Here is a 6,449-nt window from a genome sequence, read left to right on the forward strand (position 1 = left end):
TGAGGAGGGGGAGAGTGACGGGGCCAGTTTGTGTGGAGGGGTTTGCGAAATTCCAGAGAGCCCTGGTCTTTCGACTTCTGAAAATGACCTTGGTGATGCTGAGCTTGTTGTGTCAGGTGCGAGTAACTTGGCCGATAGCCCAGGATCCAAGGACGAGTCTCATGCAATTGTTATCTGTGAGGTGCGAGAGTTTCTAAAAACAAGCCGTACCAACAGGACAAAGATTGAGGCTGCTAAGAGTTGGTGGGCTGATCTGCCGCTTTAGTTAAAACTCTCGAGGCTATCCTTGCCACCAAGGATAGTGATCTTCCTGACTCAGAGAAGGGCCAGTTTAGGGACTTTTTGGAGTTCCTAAGAGAGAAGGCTACAGAGCCCACGAGGAGAAGTGTGAGGGTTTCAATTTAGTGTGCCAGTGCATTCAAAGTAGCTACATTAAACTTAAACGGGAGTAGAGCGAGTTTTCGCAGATTCCAGCTTTTATCAGTCCTTAGGGAGGGGAAATTTGCAGTGTGTTTTCTGCAGGAGACGCATACTGTTGTCAGTGATGAACCCACCTGGAGATTGGAGTGGGAAGGTGAGGTCTACATGAGTCATCTTAGCTCAAATTCATGTGGGGTGGCCTTTCTGTTGGCTCAGAATTTCCTGCCAAATGTTATAAAAGTGCAAGAAGTTGTGCCAGGACGTTTGCTCCATCTGGCCGTGAGCCTGGATGGCATGCCGTTGCATTTCATTAATGTGTATGCCCCCAGCTCCGGCACGATGCAGGCCGGCCTACTTCAGGAGGTGACTGCTCTGTTGAGCACTATTGATAGGGGAGAGTGTGTCTTCCTTGGGGGGGACTTTAACTGCACACTTGAGGTGCGAGATCGTTCTGGTACTCAGTGCGCCCCTGCTGTAGCGAAGAAGCTGAGAGGGTTGATTGATTCATTTGAGTTGGTTGATGCGTGGCGGGACCTCAACTCTGCTTTTTCGCGGAGGTCTGAGGGCGGTGGTTCCCGCATTGATCGAATATATATCTCCCGAGCGTTTGTTTCCTGTGTCTCAGCGGACTCAATGCGGCTGGTGCCGTGTTCGGACCACTGTCTGGTGCATGTAGATTTTAATCCAGCGCGCGCTCGGGCCGGGTCTGCGTATTGGCACTTTAATAACCGGCTGCTGGAGGATCGGTGTTTCCGGGAGTCATTCAGTCGGTTTTGGGTGAGGTGAAGAGAGAGGCAGAGGTGCTTCTCTTCCCTTAGACAGTGGTGGGATGTGGGGAAAGCTCACATCCGTCTTTTTTGTAAGGAACACACGTGGGGGTCGACCGGGCGGCAGGACTCAGCGGTCGAGAGGCTTGAGAGGGAGCTGAGGGACGCAGAGTCTCGCCTGGGTCGGGTTGGGATGACTCTTGCGAATGGGGTGTGTTTCAGGAGAAGAAGGAAGCCTTGAGGAACCTGCAACTTGAGTGGTCCCGAGGCGCTTACGTGAGGGCGCGGGTCTAGATGCTGCATGATCCGGATCGAACTTCGCCTTTCTTTTTCTCTCTGGAGAAGGGGCGGGGAGCACGCAATCAGCTCGTAGAGCTGCTCGCAGATGATAGCTCCTCTGTCACGGATCCAGAGAGGATTAGTGCCTTGGTCAGATCCTTTTATGGATCCCTGTTCTCCGCAGGTGGATTCAGCGGGGAAGTTCAGCAGGACCTGTGGGAGGGTCTACCGATTGTAGATAGGGAGGTGGCCGATCTTCTTGATGGCCCTTTATCTTTGGAGGAGTTGACTCGTGCATTGCATCAGCTCAGGAGGGGTAAGTCCCCCGGGCTGGATGGGCTGACGGTAGAGTTTGTAAGAGCCTTCTGGGGCATCCTGGGGGGTGATTACATGTTGGTTCTGGGGTAGAGCCTGGCGACCGGGGAGATGCCCCTCTCGTGGCGTAGAGCAGTTGTTGTCCTGCTGCCCAAGAAGGGGGAACTCCGCTTGTTGAAAAACTGGCGCCCGGTCTCTCTCCTATGCACAGAGTATAAAGTTTTTGCACGGGCGATGGCAAATCGCCTGGGCTCCGTGCTGTCTCAATTGATTCACCATGAACAGTCCTATACAGTCCCTGGCCAGTCCATCCAGGATAACATCCACCTGGTTAGGGACCTGATTCATCTAGCACAGGGTACTGGTCAGTCAGCTGCTTTTCTGTTTCTTGATCAGGAGATGGCTTTTGATAGGGTAGAGCATGAATACCTTTTCGGGACGTTGCAAGCGTTTGGATTTGGACCGCATTTTGTGGCCCGGGTCCACCTTTTGTATGCTGCAGTGGAGTGCCTTGTGAAGGTTAATGGTACGTTGTTGGCTCCCTTTCAATTTGGGAGGGGGGTCCGTCAGGGGTGCCCCATGTCAGGTCAGTTGTACTCGGTCTGTGTGGAGCCGTTCCTGTGTCTTCTTTGGAGGAGGTTGACAGGCCTGGCCCTACCTGGCCCGGGGGTGGAGGTGGTTCTTTCGGCATATGCCGATGATGTACTCCTTATGTTCACCGATCCTGGTGACCTGCGGAGGATACGTGATTGCCGGAAAGATTTTCTCGGCTGCATCTTCTGCCAGGATTAATTGTAGCAAGTGCTCTGGACTTTTAGTGGGTCAGTGGCAGGTGAACTCTCTGCCAGAGGAGATGGAAATGTTTGCGTGGAGTACCACGCACCTCCTTTATCTTGTGGTGTACCTGAGTCTCCCACTGAGGATGCTTGGCCGGAAAACTGGCAGGAGTTGGAGACGAAAGTGGTTGCCAGGCTGGGGCGCTGGTCAAGCCTGCTTGGAGTTCTTTCTTTTCAGGGAAGGGTGTTGGTCATAAACCAGCTGGTGGCCTCCATGTTATTGTACCGGCTGGCTACTCTTGTCCCGCCTTCCATTTTTGTAAATGCTTTACAGAAGAAGCTGGTGGACTTCTTTTGGGGAAACAGGAAGCACTGGGTTTCCGCAGCGGTCCTGAGTCTCCCGTTAGAGGAGGGTGGCTAGTCCTTGGTATGCGTGCGTACCCAGGTGGCGGCTCTCCGCCTCAGGACTCTGAGGAGGTATATATATATAGAGAACCCCCCCAGATGGCATGCTTTGGCCACGTAATTTTTCCGACGGGGTCGTTGTCTAAGGGGGGTCTCGCGGTTCCCGGAGGCGGGCATCAGTCGACCCACCCTAATGGGCTTGCCTGTTTTCTACCGGGATGTGTTAAGAGTGAGGAATCTGGTTGTTTTCAGCCAGCGTGTTGCTCCACGAGGGGAGGGGGATGTTGCAGCTGCGGGAGTGGCCGGTCCTCACCCAATCATGGCGGGTGTCGAGGAAAGGCGCGCGCCTAGAGTGGTTTTGAATGAGCTCTTACCCGCTCCGTCAGATCTGCTCATCGGGCTTCGGTTCCGGGATATATCTCGGGCACCGGCTCCATACAACCTGAGCCGCCTTTCTGAGATGATTAGTGTGCCGTTTCGTGACGCGAAGAGACGCTCACTGTATAGAATGTTCCTGCACATTCTGCACCTCCTTGCCTTCATCTCCCGTCCCGACACTCCATGGCGGACGGTGTTACCACCTGAAGGCGGGGAAGGTCCCCAGTGGGGGTCCCTCTACAAGGGAGTTGTCCCCCTTTACATTGGGGACCTGGGGTGGAGAGTGCTGCACAGAGCGGTGGCATGTAACAAACTTTTGAGTCGGTTCACGGGCTCGTCCGCTGCTTGTATTTTCTGTGGCGAGGAAGAGACCGTGTTCCACGTTTATATGGAGTGTGAGAGGCTACTGCCCCTGTACCAATATCTGAAGGGGTTGTTCCTAAAGTTCTGGTTGCATTTTAGTCCTACGATTCTTGTGTTTGGACACAAGGCAGGGTGTGGGGAGAGCCAAGTGGGGGGGTGGGACTTACCTGTCGGTTTACTCCTGGGCCTGGCCAAGATGGCCATACGCGGGTCCAGGCAGCAGGCGGTTGATGGTCAGGCTAGAGTCGGCTGCCTGCCCCTCTATTCGGGCCTACGTCCATGCACGTGTGTCCCTGGAGAGGGAACACGCGGTGTCCACGGGGACTTTGGAGGTTTTCCGTGAGCGCTGGTCACCGCGTGGGGTTGAGAGTATTGTGAACAATGATTGTAATGTTGTATTATAATGACAATTGATATAATGTAATTTCTTTTTTGTTTATGACTTGATCTGTTGTATCATTTGTTGTGTCGAATAAAGTCTTGGTATTGGGGGAAAAAAAAAAAAAAAAAGAGAGAGGGAGAGAGAGCAGTTAGTACCAGTTCCCCACTTAATTTTCCAAGCCAAGTGTATCCATGCCATCAGGTAACTTCCATTAGCTTTTGAAAAAGAGCTGAAGGATTCATCCTGGGGTTTCAGAATTCAGTGCGAAATGCACTGTGGTGGCACAACTGGAATGTCTGTCGTATGTATGTCCACTTTGATGCACGATTATTAAACCCAAATGTACTTTACAAACTGTAACAACCATTGCATGGTGAAAGCTCTACCAAGGTATTCGTTACAGAACAGTATTTGGGGAAAAAATGTGGTCAACTACTGTTCAAGTATCACTTTACATTATTTTTTTACTATTTTGCTGCAATGATTTGATCAGAATGAATCTGTTTTAACCTTTGTCAGTTTGCAAAGGCTTCATTTCATAAAACTAATCTGTGTCATCTGTCTCTTCAAACCCTTTTCTTGTTCCCTTTGGAAATTCCAGATGATTTTTTGGGAATAGATATATTGTTACATGCATGTTTTTCACTGACGCCAACAAAAATCATAACAACTTGTGGCTTTGATATCGACTGACCTTACATTCTAATTTAAGCTAGAGACCTGCAAGTAGATGGCATTTACTAAATGATATTCTGTAACACAAAGGTGCACAACAGCAGGCAAATATCTCATTCTGCCCTGTGGCTATCAATAGTTTCAGTGTTTTTTTATGTTTCAGTTTTTGAACGGAAAGTTCAGGTACTCAAATGCTTTTTTTTCCCATATCCCCACTGTAACCTGTGACCATGCCATTGAATTGTGTAACACCAAAGTTTTCTTTTGAACATTAAGCAAGTTCTTTATTAGCTGTCAGGTGTCACAAGTCTCCAAACGAAATGTTACTTTCCTCTTATGTCAAACACACCTCTCCAATGCTGTCTTTTTCTGGGTGGTTGTAGATGCTGTCAGCCCTTAAAACAGACCCTGCCTGACATTGCATGGGCAAATCTGTTAAATAAAATAAATCATTAGTTGTACAAAACGATTTGTGCCTTTGTACACTAAATAAAGTTGATCACTTGTTTGATCCTGTCCTTGCTGGAATCTGAAATGTTTATTTTATTTTAGTTTAGTTTAGTTCAGTTTAGTTTCGTTTTGTTTATTGTCACGTATACTGAGATACAGTGAAAAGCTTTTGTTGTGTGCTAACCAGTCAGCGGAATGACAATACCTGATTACCATCGAGCCATCCACAGTGTACACATGATAAGGGGAATAATGTGAATACCATTTAGTGCAAGATAAAGTACAGTAAAGACCGATCAAAGATAGTCCAAGTCTCCAATGAGGGAGATAGTAGCTCAGGACTGCTCTCCAGTTGTTGGTAGGATGGTTCAGTTGCCTGATTAGAGCTCGGAAGAAATGGGTTCTGCGGATGTCTGTACGTATTTCACTCATTACAGCTCTTGCTATTTGAATCAGCAAGTGGGATGTGGCTCCCTATTTTGACATTGAGTGATAGAGTCATACAGTGTGGAAACAGGGACTTCGATCCAACTTGCCCACACCAGCCAACATGTCCCAGTTACTCTAGTCCCACCTGCCTGCGTTTGGTCCATATCCCTCCAAACCTGTCCTATCCATGTACCTGTCTAACTGTTTCCTAAATGTTGGGGTAGACCCAGCCTCAACTACCTCCTCTGGCAGCTTGTTCCATACACCTACCACCCTTGTGTGAAAGAATTACCCCTCAGATTCCTATAACATATTTTCCCCTTTGCTACAGATTTCTATACAATTATCCTAGATCCTGACAAGGAACCCACTAGAATACTAAGACTAACTCCCCCTTTTTCCGGGATCTTGACTAGTCCTTTTTCCTTGTATACCGGTTAGTTATGTCAATAGAACTAAGACCGTATTCATTATAGAAAACGCAAAAGATAAACTAATACCTTATTTCCGGTCTGGGTCGTCGGTCGTTCGCCGTTGATACGTGTCGACGTCTCGGGAATTTAAAAGCTATTAAGTGTTAAATGTTGCTCCTCGCATTTACTTATATCCTATATATTATTGCTACACTATAAGTAGTAAGATGACGATAGGGCGTTGACTGAATTTAATCAAACAATGGTTTTTATTCAATTTGTCAAAGGTATAATAAATCAAGCAGTTGGTACAATTCATACGCACATCCTTACTCTACATACAGTACGTGTATATATCAAAAATCTTACCGTTCAGATGTCCGTATGAAGCCTAACA

This window comes from Amblyraja radiata, chromosome 19 (assembly GCF_010909765.2).
Source record: "Amblyraja radiata isolate CabotCenter1 chromosome 19, sAmbRad1.1.pri, whole genome shotgun sequence".
Lineage (NCBI taxonomy): Eukaryota > Metazoa > Chordata > Chondrichthyes > Rajiformes > Rajidae > Amblyraja > Amblyraja radiata.